At 43.9% G+C, this 14315-nt stretch overlaps 1 pseudogene; it reads right to left on the bottom strand.

Annotated features, from left to right (window-relative positions):
- Positions 1-2169: 2169 nt before the first annotated feature.
- On the bottom strand, positions 2170-5535 carry LOC124696639 (annotated as a pseudogene).
- Positions 5536-14315: the final 8780 nt, after the last annotated feature.

Here is a 14315-nt window from a genome sequence, read left to right on the forward strand (position 1 = left end):
TTTAATTTGACCGAATTTACTTTGCACTTCATACAGTTTACTGTTTTGAGATGCCCTACATTTAGCAAGTTAACCACTCTGTTGCTAAATGAGTGGTGTCTGGCAGCTGACTTCGGTGCATTAAGTTGCATCCTCCAACACTCTCCAATTCTAGAGAAGCTCACTCTTCTACTAAATCAGGTATATAACTACTTAATAGCTCTTGTTTGCAGTTTAATTCTTGGGCCTTAAGATTCATATATTTCTTTTTGCTATAGGCACAACAAGAAACTTACAATACAATGGAGCAACTGCCTACAATATCCAAATGCCTTAAAGTAGTTGAAATCAAATGTACGAAGCTTGATGACAGGCTCTATGATTTTCTCAAGATCCTGAAGATATTTCTTGGGCGGGAACACTTGAGATACAACTTAACATCAGGACAAATTGAGATACCGTAAGTCAACAAGCTGTACTCTTCACCCTTGCCATATTTACGCAAGAACATATGTTTGTGACTGGAAAGCCCCATAGTGGTGGAAGTACAAAAACCATCCATTTTAATGGCAAATGTAATGAAACTAAAAAAAAGTTAAACAATCAAAGTAGAAACACCATCCTTGGTATTTAGTAGCATGAGCAAATCTGTGTTTGCAATTTACTCTGTTTTCATTTGATTAAACTTCTTCACGTTTGCTGCAAGTTTAGGACTTTGCAAGTCCAGATTACTTGTGCGTTCAAGTACTCATAGTTGCTTAGTCGGCTTGGATGTGAAAAAGTAGAACCTGAGAGCTTGAAACCTTGATGTGGTACGAAAGCAGACTGGTCCCTGATCTGTTGTTCACTACAAATAGAAGGCAACATGTGGTGGAGCTCTGTGTGCTTCTAATGACTTGTTTCTTTTTAAAGGACAAGGTGAAATCCAGTGGCTAGATATCCTAGAAGCCAGAATAGTATAATAACAGAACACTAATTTAACAACCGAGAGGATCTGAGGAAATTTTCTGTTTGCTACATATTAGGTTTCTTAAATTTGTTCTGCTTTTGTAGGCTCAAGGTTTAACAAAGCGAGAAGATTTGAACTGTTGTTGATGGACATGATTATTCCGAAACTAAGGTTATATTACTGGCTTCAGTTTAACCAGTCAATGCTGCTGCTAATTTTTGTTCTAATTAAGCGCACCAAATTTTCTAGTATATATTTTAATTCATGGTTAATTTTTTTGATTCTCTGGTATGTGTCGTCTGTAATTGACTTTAATATCTAGTTCGCATCGTTAGCATTGAAATTTCTAGAGGAACCTGGTTTATCAGGTTCTCATGGCACTTTTGGTTTCAAAACTTATAGCTCCCTCCTTATACTGACTATGGATCACTTAAGGCTCATTTCTTGTGGGGCTATCGCAAAAAATGGCCATGATAAATATAGAAGTGGTTGTTAGCTACATGATAAAATAGGTAAAAGCTGGTTGGTCAGACTGGATTGTCGTAATTGGCTGTGCATAATTTCATGTCAAATGAAACTTAATTAACTTGCCTTCATGGTATTCACTGGACAATATGAGAGATTGGGCATACGATGCTCCCATAAGCTCGACACCATCATTGTGGCGGTGCAGTCAGAGCAACAAACACATGTACGTGAAACCCGATTGTGTAACAGGTTACAATTGTCTGAACTAATTTCTCGGTCGTGTATATACATACAAACTCATACAAAGGTCATGGGGTGTATGGTAGTTTCATAGTAGAACAAAGTTTGGTAGAAATCACATCAGGTGGCTTGATTGGAGAAGTGAACTGAACTAACAGACGTGTCACAGTGGGACTTAGTGTCAATCAGGAAATGCAGGTTTTCGGTCACATCCTTCCTCTAACAACAAATCAGTGTGTACTACTGGAACTACAAATAGGGATTTAGCACACGATGAACAACTGACCAGGAGAAACAATGGCAGTGTGCTGACGACTAGCCCAGTAGTAAATTAAGTAACCCATGTAAAGCGTATCATCCTTTTCTTTGGATCTTAGTTAGGAGCCTAAAGACACACGAAACCTAGATAACAAGACCACACAGATAAATCCGCAGAGCCCCGCTTGGTATCATACGTCATTTATTCCTGTTAAGGTATGACCTGAAGTTCTACTTCCATCTTCTATCCCGCAGCATGGAAACGTGAGCTTCAGTTAGAGGCGTGAACCGATGAGTGGTTGAGGCCCAGGCAATTCGTCGCACAACGCACGGACCCATCCGATCTGCGCTCCCTCATTGTCATAAATCACGACATGGTTCTGCATCATGATGTCTGCACAACATAATGTTAATGTAGAAATAGTTACAAAGATGCATGGTGTCCGAGTCTTCGAAGGTGGAAATGTTTGACAGAAGAACGTCACACCTCCAATTATGTTAAAGTCGTGAATACCATTCGCCGATCCATTGCGGATGCCCAAGCACACATTCCCGCTTTTCTGCGATAGGAAAATTCAAGCTTATTAGCTGATGATCTGCCATCGATCCATTTCAGGTAGTCAGTGGACGAAGGATTACCGTGACAACAATATAATTTTCAGGAGGGATCTCCACGGTGGCCTGGTTATTCCCGTGGGCAAAGGACCATTCGAGTGGTTTGAATTCATTCTTGACGTCGTCAATAGACTGTATTGGCTCGTTGCGTCCCCAGCATTTAGGAAGCACAGAATCGGTCACCTCCCCAAGTGATGAGCCTTGGAGAGTGATATCCACCTGCAAGATCCAATTTCTGCCTAGGTAATTAAGGACTCTGATCAAATGTATGTATCCAAGGACGCTGTGATGTGAAACCTACAGCCCAAAGAAGGCGCGCGTATGCATCCTTAGGCACGTAGGAGTAGGTGCTACCACTATCAAAGACAGCAACCATCGGTGTCACGCTAATGGGGTATTCCTGTTGTACCTCGAGATTCAATGTTGATCTGCCAGGTGACTAGTAATTCCTGAAAGGCAAAAAAACGAGGACAGTACTTTGAGGTGCACCCAAATGAGAAGAAAAACAAAATGTACATTCTTATTTTACATGCACGTTCTACATATTGAAGTGCTAGCTTACCGGTACTCCTTAACCATGGGAAACCATGTTACACCAGCAGATGGAATCCTGTCGCTGTCGCGCCCAAAGAAGAGGAAGCCCCCTCCATGGATGCCGAGGCACTGGCCGAGGACATTCTCGTCGATCATCCCTTGCAGCTTGAGCTGCGAGACAAAGTCCCTCCTTCCCTTACCGATACCAAGGACGCCGTCCACGGGCCTCTTGTCCAGCCCACCTTCCTGGTCGTACCCACAGCTGCACACATGCATAAGAACAAGTGGATCATTAATAATTTGCACCTACCAAGTACGTAATGGTAATTTAATTACTTTGAAGGTACCCAAGAGCGAAGTTGACTAGTTGAGGCGGTCATTGGTCGTGGGGAGGGAGAACTTGTCGGTTAAGAGCATGCCCAAGGATGACTCAGAGCAATTCCAATAGTGTAGCCAGCTGGTGGCTATGAGTTAAGTGTCATGTCATCTATAGCCAACTTAGAGCCAACACATACAATAGTGAGCTATACAAATGTAGTACTTTATCAATGTATGATCCACCTTTCACTCTCATAAAGTGCCTAGGAGCACGTGCTTAGAGCTGACTCTTGCATAAGAGCAAGTACAATAGAGTCCAGTCGAGTGACTATAAGACATTAAATAATATATTTTAGATGAGTTGGAGGAGAGAGAAGAGGAGAGAGAAAGGAGGTGGGCTACTATGCAATAGCCAGCTCTTGCACGTGCTCCTAGGCATCTTGTGAGAGTGAAAGGTGGGCCATATATTAGTAAAGTACTACTACCTCCGTTTCAAGGAATAAGGCGCCCTCGTTTTACGAGCTTTTTGTTTGACCAAGAATTACTTCAAATAGATAAAGATTGTTTAAATAAAATTAATATCATTAAAAAGTGCTTTTCAATACGAATCCAACGATACTAATTACATATAATATAATCAAGATTTTTTTGCTCAATTTTTATGATCAAAGTTCGTCTTGGGATACGCGTGCGCCTTATTCCTTGAAACGGAGGTAGTACATTCTTATAGCCAACTATTATACATGTTAGCTATATGATGACTACAAATGATATGACATCTTGTTATAGTCAACAGTTGGCTATACTATTGGAATTGCTCTAAGAGCCCACTCTCTTTCTCTCTCCTCCTCTCTCTCCCCCAACTAAGCAATAGTATACTATTTTAATTCTTATAGCCAGCTGACTAGAACTTGTTGTACTTGCTCTCACGGCCGAGGTAGCCTGACAGGTAGTTGCATTGGTTTGGGTAATTGGTGCAGTGGTGCTTAAAGTCCACGTCCCAGTGCACTGCGACGCCAGTTGGTTCCTTCTAATAGGACAAGGTGAAATCTGGTGTTAGATGTCATAGAAAGCTATTTATCAGATAGTAGATTACTCGTTTAACAAAGCGAGATGGTGAGCGAATTTTTCAGTTTGGTAGCTTTTCTGTTACCTAAATTTGTTGTGCTTTTGTAGGCTTGAGGTTTGACAAAGGGAGAGGATTTGAGCTGTTGAGGGATCTGATTATTCCGACGCAAAGCAATAGTACCATTTTCCATTTAATCCGTCAATGTTGCTGCTATTTTTGTTGTTGGGGTCATGTTTAAACTTTAGTTCTAAGCGCGCCAAATTTCAGAGCATAGATTTTAACACAAGGATACTCTTTTGTCCGTTTTGCTGGTATGTATCATTTATAATTGACTTCATATCTTATGTGCATTAGTAGCGTCAAGATTTCTGGACGAACCTGGTTTATCAGGTGTGGGAACTTAGTTTATAATCTATTGCAACAAACATCGCTGAAAATAGAAAATTGGTGGCTAGCCACATGATAAAACATGTTAAAACTAGTTAGTCAAACTGGATTGTCATCATCAATTTACATCATATATAGCAAAACCCCACTAACATTTATCTTTGATAGTCTATCTAACATTTATTAGTCAAATTGGGTTTTGCGTAAAGTTTGACGAAATATTATAAATCAGCAATATTAGAACCATCAAAATGCTATATTTTCATATTATACACATTAGCTAGGTATTATATATGTTAATATTTTTCCATATATACTTTGTCATTTTTTAATGAAAGTCAGACTTGTTACTTTCATTGATTATGGATGATAGAAAAAGAAAGTTCTAGTACAAGTGTGCCTAACCACAAAGAAACAGGAAAGCAACGAAATGTAAACAAAGAAAAAGGACATGAAACAGCTTGGTCTAGGTTTGAATGTTATTTATCAGTCTGGCTCTCTTGGTCTATTCAGGAGATCATGCACCAGCACCTTCCCAGCTACACACCATTCTGAAGTAGTTTTAATGATCTTATCGAAACCCAGGTAGCAGGTGAACGCTGGTTGAAAATATGATAATTCCATTCCTTCCAAATCTCCGAGGAAACAATTGTAACTAGCGAGTTGAGATAGTGCCTGGACCCAATCACACATTCTCCAAAGGAACAACAGCCGCCATGTTGGAGCACCAAGTGACACCGGTTGATGACCATGTCCAGGACTTGCTGTGCAAAGGAGCAGATCAGGAGATGGAGAGCAGACTCTTGATGGATGAAGCAAAGCTGTCATATGGGGTTACCTGCCCCGCTTTGTGAGGTTATCAGCGGCAAGACATTTTTCCAAGTGCTGCAAGCCATAGAAAGAATTGCCATTTGCGGTTGGTAGCAATAGATCGGTCAAACTCAATGTTGTAGGCTGATTGGACAGAGAAGGTGCCATTGTTGGTCCATTTCCAAGTCAAAGAATCCCTCACACCATTTTCCAGCATAACAGGTTGAACCGCGTCCCATAAGACAGTGAACTGGACAATTGTGTGTGCAGCCATATCATGCTTAAAATGCACGGTCTATCTGTTGAATGTAGATGGGCTGCAGCCCAATAAGGCAGCCCATGTAGTCTACAATTTCTGAAATCTCCAGGCCCATCATGTTGGCAGCTTGGGACAGTCTTGGTGGACAAAGTTTAGTCTCACATTACTAGTTGGGACAGAGTTGGAGTGGTATATAAGGGCTGTTGTTCTAGTCCTTCCAAGTGAGTGAGAATAGAAGGAGCCCTCGCGCACTCCTCCTCCTCCGGCCGCCGCACGCACGCACGTCGCGTTTCGTGACTCAAGTTCGAGTTCGAGACACACTCAAGGAAGCCTAAATTTTTGCTTGGTGCACCAACTGAGTTGGGCACATGTCGACCTGCATGTGCATGCTCGCCGCGTGTCCCTGGCTTCCTACGCGTGGCAACACGGTCGGGTCGGCTCTCCTCCCAGGCTATACAAGGAGACAGATCAGATCTGGAGAATATAGTTCTCAGAACTCTCTAGTCCGTCTCTCTCACGAAGTTCCTTTTGCTGCGCTACTCTCTAGTCTTCCCCATCCCGGCGACTGCGTGCACAGCCGTCCGGGAGAGCAGGCCTTCGAAACTTCGTCCGTTGAGATCCTGCACCGGGAGACGGGCGATAAGGTTTTTGGGGAGCCTCTCGGCGCGACTACTCGCTGATGTTCGACTGCTTCATCGACGACTCCAACTACACCATGGGCGACATCAACAACTCCCATGGTGGTGCTGCTGCTGGTGCGACCTTCCGGGTCGCGATGTACGTGCTTTTCCTCTCCTACCTTGCACTGCTACTTGTTCCATGTTCAGATGCATGTGCTTAGTCTGATGTGTGTGGTTAAGTATGCTTGTGCATCTGTAATGTTGCTTTCGGTAATTAAACTCACACGGAAATTGCCTAATAATCCAACAATCCAAAAACCTTATATGCTTAGGCCATTTTCACCGTCTGGTTTTACTGGTGCGCTCAAACCGAGCCCGTTTACGGGTTCTCATTTCAAGAGGTGGCAGAATAAGACCCTCTTGTGGCTCACTTCTATGGGCGTGCACCGCGTTGCGGAAGGTACTCCCAGAGGTCTGCTTACTCCTGAAGAGGATAAAGCGTTCGGGGATGCCACCGTAATCTTTATGGGTGCCGTCCTAAGTGTGGTTGGAGACAAGTTGGTTGATGCTTATCTGCATATCCGAAATGAAAAGGAACTGTGGGATGCACTGGACGCTAAGTTTGGTACTGCCGATGCCGGAGGTGAACTGTATGCTACGGAGCAGTTCAATTACTACAGAATGGTTGAGAACCAATCTGTAGTAGAACAAGCTCATGAGATACAGATCATGGCAAAGGAACTAGAGATCCTCAAGTGTGTGCTACCGGACAAGTTTGTCGCGAGATGCATTGTCGCTAAGCTTCCCCCTTCATGGAGGAACTTTTCCACTTCTCTGAAACATCAGAGCCATGAGTTCTCTGTTGAGAATATCATGGGCTCTCTGGATGTTGAGGAGAAGGCGAGGAAAAAGACAAACACACTGGAGGAACCGAGGGACGTTCTGCTGCCAATATGGTAAAGAAAAATGCCCACAAGTCCAAGGGAAAGAACAAGGGAGTCTCCCAGACTACCAACTTCAAGAAGAAGGGGAAAACGGAGAAGAAAGATCCTTGCTGGGTGTGTGGCGAGACAGGCCATTGGGCTAATCGTTGTCCACAACGCAAAGGAAAGAAAGGTCAGGCTGGACAGAACTCAAATTCTGTCAGCATGGTCATTGGCAACACAGAGGAAGGAACTACCGGGTATGGTAATATATTACCTACTGTTCTTTCGGTGTTTCAGCCCACAGAATGGTGGGTTGATACAGGTGCTAATGTTCATGTGTGTGATGACATCTCCATGTTTACCACTTATCAGGCTCGAGGTTCCTCAGTAATGATGGGAAATGGGTTACATGCTATTGTTCGTGGTGTTGGCACGGTAGATCTGAAGTTTACTTCGGGAAATATCGTGCAACTGAAGAACGTGTTGCATGTCCCTTCTATCAAGAAGAATCTCGTTAGTGGCTCCCGTCTTATGAAAGATGGGTTTAAGTTGGTGTTTGAGTCCAATAAAGTTGTACTGTCTAAGTATGGAACTTTTGTTGGAAAGGGCTATGAATGTGAGGGAATGTTTCGCTTCTCTCTAGAAGATTTCTGTGATAATGTTGTGAACCATGTAAGCACTAGTGTTAATGAAACTAATGTTTGAATTCACGACCTTGTCATGTTAATTTCGGTTGTATGACGCGGCTTGCTGAAATGAGTTTAATTCCAAAATTCACCTTTGTTAAAGGCTCTAAGTGCCATGCTTGTGTGCAAGCAAAGCAGCCTCACAAGCCTGCGAAGGAAAGAAACTTGGCACCACTAGAGCTCATACATTCAGATCTATGTGAGATGAATGGTGAGTTGACAAGAGGTGGAAAGAAATATTTCATGACTTTGATTGATGATTCCACTAGGTATTGTTATGTGTATCTACTGAAAACTAAAGATGTGGCTCTTGATTTCTTTAAAATCTATAAGGCTGAAGTTGAGAATCAACTTGAAAGAAAGATAAAAAGGGTTCGGTCCGATCGTGGTGGAGAGTACTTTTCTAACGAGTTCAATTTATTATGTGCGGAACATGGTATAATCCATGAGAGGACGCCTCCCAATTCCCCACAATCCAATGGGATTGCGGAAAGGAAAAACCGTACTCTAACAGATTTGGTTAACGCCATGTTAGATGTTTCGGGTTTATCCAAGGAATGATGGGGGGAGGCTGTATTGACTTCGTGTCATGTCCTAAACCGTGTTCCAACCAAGAATAAAGAGATTACCCCTTATGAGGAATGGGGAAAGAAAAGACCAACACTCTCCTACCTACGAACTTGGGGATGTTTGGCTAAAGTGAATTTGCCAATCACCAAGAAGCGAAAGCTTGGACCAAAAACCGTGGACTGTGTCTTTCTTGGCTATGCTGCCCATAGCATTGCTTATAGATTTCGTGTGGTGAAATCTGGAGTGGACGACATGAATGTTGGTACCATCTTTGAATCAAGAGATGCTACATTCTTTGAGGATATATTTCCTATGAGAGATATGCATGGCATGTCTAGTTGGGAATCTGATCCAATACATGAAACTCCTATGGAGTCTGATGAGGAATCTGATGATGAGAATTCAGATTCTGATGAAGATGACAATGAAGCTCCCACAAGGAGTAAGAGACGAAGGACCGCAAAGTCTTTTGGTAATGATTTCATTGTGTATCTTGTGGATGATACTCCCACTACCATTTCAGAAGCTCTCGCATCTCCCGATGCGGACTCATCGGAAGGAAGCGGTTCAAAGCGAGATGGATTCCATATATCTTGGCTAATGGAACGTGGGAGTTAACTGAGCGTCCTTATGGGTGCAAACCTGTAGGATGTAAATGGGTATTTAAGAAGAAGCTTCGAGCTGATGGTACTATTGAGAAGTACAAAGCTCGGCTTGTAGCCAAAGGCTATACCCAAAAGGAAGGCGAAGATTTCTTCGATACCTACTCACCTGTGGTGAGATTGACCACCATTCGAGTACTACTGTCACTAGCTGCCACACACGGTCTTCTCGTTCATCAAATGGACGTTAAGATGGCTTTCCTAAATGGAGAGTTGGACGAGGAAATTTACATGGAACAACCTGATGGTTTCGTACTACAAGGTCAAGAAAGGTGTGTAAATTAAAGAAATCTTTGTATAGTCTCAAACAAGCTCCCAAACAATGGCATGAGAAGTTTGAAAGAACTTTGACATCTGTGGGATTTGTTGTTAATGAAGCCGACAAATGTGTGTACTACCGCCATGGTGGGGGTGAGGAGTTTTCCTATGCTTGTATGTCGATGACATACTAATTTTTGGGACAAGTCTCAAAGTGATTGAGGAGGTAAAAACCTTCTTATCTCAGTGTTTCGAGATGAAAAATCTTGGAGAAGCTGATGTTATATTGAACATCAAGCTATTGAGAGATGGTAATAATGGGATTACACTTGTGCAATCTCATTATGTTGAGAAGGTGTTGAGCAGATTTGGCTATGCTGATTGCAAATCTTCTCTCACACCTTATGATCCTAGTGTCTTACTTCGAACGAATGAAAAGGCAACTAGAGATCAATTGAGATACTCTCAAATCATTGGTTCACTCATGTATTTAGCTTGCGCTATGAGGCCTGATATCTCGTTTGCTGTATGAAACTTAGCCAGTTTGTGGCCAACCCGGGAGATGATCATTGGCATGCTCTTGAGAGAGTGATGCGCTACCTAAAGGGAACCATGAGTTATGGAATTCATTATACCGGATATCCAAGAGGACTTGAAGGGTATAGTGATTCCAATTGGATTTCAGATGCTAAGATGAAGGCCACAAGTGGATATATTTTCAATCTTGGTGGTGACGCTGTTTCCTGGAAGTCTTGCAAGCAGACCATCTTAACGAGGTCAACTATGGAAGCAGAACTCACAGCATTAGATACAGCTACTGTCGAAGCGGAATGGCTTCGTGAGCTCTTGATGGACTTTCCTATGGTTGAAAAACCAATACCGGCCATCCTCATGAACTGTAATAATCAGACTGTGATTATCAAAGCGAAAAGTTCTAAGGATAATATGAAAAGTTTCAAACATATCAAGAGAAGACTGAAGTATGTTAGAAAACTGAAGAACTCCGGAGTTTTAGCATTGGATTATGTCCAAAGTGCTAAAAATCTGGCAGATCCTTTCACAGAAGGACTATCAAGAAACATGATAGACCTTGCATCAATGGAGATGGGTTTGAGACCCACTTGAGTTGCCGAGGGGGTAACCCAAACTATGTGATCGGAAATTCCGTGAACTAGGACCTGGGAAAACAAACCGGAGCAACTGAGTTGAGAGAAAATTTAATACTCCCACTCCGCTGCAGATGCAATTCTCTCATAGCTACTGTAAGACAGGTTGACAATGTCTTAATGTGTTCTGAGCGGCTCTTAATGAGCGAAGACGCCGTCCTACAGGGCGATCTTTGAAGAACACACCTATATGAGTGACACTACTGGTCATAGTGTGGGAGATTTGGGTGAATCTCTAGTAAGCTCATGAAAGGCCGAGGAGTATGAATTATAAGCTCCACCCGAGGGGAAGGCTATGGTAGCCTAGTACCGTGTCGGCATTGAGCGAAACTTGCTGCACAAAGACTGACAATTCAAGCCATAGTCCATTGTTCAGTTGTAGTCAAGCATAGCACCTTGCCTAGGTGGAAGTTCAACTTAACAGTCTCCACTGAAGTGCAGGTATATTAAATAGTGAATGGAACTAATGTGTCATCTGATGTGCATATGAGATCTGGTGGGGGATTGTTGAATGTAGACGGGCTGCAGCCCAATAAGGCAGCCCATGTAGTCTACAATTCCTGAAATCTCAAGGCCCATCACGTTGGCAGCTTGGGACAGCCTTGGGGGATAAAGTTCAGTCCCACATTGCTAGTTGGGAGAGAGTTGGAGTGGTATATAAGGGCTGTTGTTCTAGTCCTTCCAAGTGAGTGAGAATAGACGGAGCCCTAGCGCACTCCTCCTCCTCCGCCCGCCCCGCCTCGGCTCGGCACGGCACGTCACGTCACGTCACGTCACGCACCCACGCACGTCGTGTTTCGTGACTCGAGTTCGAGTTCGAGACACACTCAAGAAAGCCTAAATATTTTGAAAATTAAATGACCACCTGAATGTCGAAAGAGCTCAAATATTCAGTACAAACAATTGATTCCAGATATAATCTAGAAGTAGCATACTCCATCTGTCCTAAAATAAATTGCTCAATTTTTTCTAGATACGAAGGTATCTACACACTAAAACATGCATGTAATCTAGACACTTGGGCAACTTATTTTTGAACGAGAGGAAGTATGAAACATGAAACAAACGTGCTTAAAGATCCGGTCATCCAATTGTCGTAAGAAGTACTCGGCAGCCAAATCTCGAGGAGTGGAGGCACCTGTCCACGGGAGCAGCTAACCATCACCCCTTGGCGATGGTTGGGGAAACCGGTTAATGGGTCTGGCCCATTAGTTCAGTTGTTTCAAAATTTCTTTAGATTTGAAATTTGCTTAGAATTGAAGTTTTCTCATATTCGAAATTGCTTAGATTTAAAAATTGCCTAGATTCAAAATTTGCTCAGATTAAAAATTTGCTTACTTTAAAATTAGCTCAACTTTAAAATTTGTTAAAACAGGAAAAATAAAATCGAAAGAAAAATGAAAACCAAGAAAAACCAGAAAAAAACTCGACAAAAACCAGAAAAAAAATCCGAGGCCTACTGGCTCCCTGCTTGTTGATGGGCCGCGGTCCAAAATTCCCCGTTGGCTGAAACCACGCGGGCGATGGTTTGTACCCATCACCCGCGGGTGATGAATAGGATTCGCCCCTGTCCACCGCATGGGCTATGCCTGGATGGCAGCTTAATCTTAAACTGACCCACAATGGTGAATTTCAGCCCAGACTAATGCAGAAGGTAAAACAGCAGAAACCAGAAGTATTGACAAAGAGCCGAATCATCTTGTTGTATTTCAACTGGAGCTCTATAGAAAATGCTCCCTCCAACAAACCAGCTGCTAACTGAGATTATTTGGGTGACTTGTTCCTTTGGCCACCGTGAACTCCGACGCCATGTTGGTGAGACGACTAGCCGATGGCCACAAAGGTGCCAATGTTGGAGTGCTAAGTGCGTTGGTTCACGTTGCCACAACTACTGGATATCAGGATACGCTTGAACGTAACAACAGCCAACAGGAAGGAGCGTAAATTTCAAAAAAGAAAGAACATAATCTCCCCGAAATCATACCGGATACCCCGCTCTTGACCGTTCCGATTTCGGATCGGTTTCCTTTCCAGCAGATCCTCCTGGCCGGCCTAGTGCTATACTTCATCGCAGCCTCCATCGCTCCACCAAGCCAGCATCCATCTGCAAGGCATGAGGGGCGCCGACCTCATCGGCACGCTGCCGGACGAGGTCCTCCAGCACGTCCTCTCCTTCCTTCCGTCGCGCGATGCCGTCCACTCCTCCCTGCTCTCCCGGCGCTGGCGCGACCTCTGGAGATCCGCCCCCGCCGTGCGCGTCAGCGGCAAGGGACACGACTTCCGCCTCTTCGTGGACAGCCTGCTTCTCCACCGGAACGACGCCTCGCAGCTGCGCTCTTTCGAGATCGACGACTACGCCGCCGCCACGTCACTCCTTGACGTCTACGAAGATGAAGACGACGACTACGAAGATGACGAAGATGGCTACCTCCAGCTCCCCCGGATGGACATCGATCCCAGCGTCGACCGCTGGATCGCGCACGCCCTGTCGACCTGCCGCGCCGCCTCGCTCACGGCGCGCTTCGACGAGGAGATCGCCGTGCCGTGGCGGCCGCGGTCCCCCGACGCCTTCGCGTCCCAGCACCTGACCACAATGCGCCTCGAGCTCGTCGAGCTCGTCGACGGCCTCCTCGACTTCTCTCCCTGCCCGGCGCTGCTGAGCCTCACCCTCAGCGGATGCCGCCTCAACGGCGACGCCCTCGTGTCGCCCTCGCTTGAACGCCTCAGCATCATCCACTGCGACATCCCTATCGGTCGGTACACCAGCGGTGGGACGACGACGATGAGGATCTCCACGCCGAGCCTCCGTCATCTGGAGATATCCGATAGTTATGACGAGGAACAGACACCTCCATTCCTTGACAGCATGCCTCGATTGACGACGGCCAGCATCCGGCTTACCGGCGCCACCAAGTTGTACCCTGGCAATGGCTGCTTGCTCCTGCACGGCTTGTCAGAGGCCACCACCTTGGAGCTTATAGCTTCCACTACGGACGGAATGGTTTGTCAACTGAAACTTCATAAATTTTCGTTTTCATCATTCATTAGATAGTACTATTGGATAATTTAGAATGAGTAGGTGTAGATAAAATGCACTTTGTACTACACTTAAGTAGATTGCCAGTCTTTTCGTTTTCTACCAAGTTTTGCAATAGTTTTCAGATTGACTTATCAGGAACTATATTATTGCACTTTTCAGTAGATAGTCCATGTATATTTAATATGCTCAAGCAAAAACTGATGCTTGATTAGGCTAGTGAGCCTTAAGTGTCTGTATTTAATATGCGCAAGCAAGAACCAAGCATAAAGCCTATTAATAATGAAATATTATGAATAAATATGCTAGTATTTCATATAATTTATTTATACGTACATTTTTATTGTATTGTTCATTCTTTAAACCCTTCTTACGTATAACATATTCTGGGGTCTCTATCAAGGGTACGTAACTTGATCGGAAAAGAATACCATGAAATATATAGCTTTTAACTTGGAAAACAATGTGATTTATAAGGATGAGTAGCATAACACAAAATTTGTG

Source organism: Lolium rigidum, chromosome 3, assembly GCF_022539505.1.
Source record: "Lolium rigidum isolate FL_2022 chromosome 3, APGP_CSIRO_Lrig_0.1, whole genome shotgun sequence".
NCBI lineage: Eukaryota > Viridiplantae > Streptophyta > Magnoliopsida > Poales > Poaceae > Lolium > Lolium rigidum.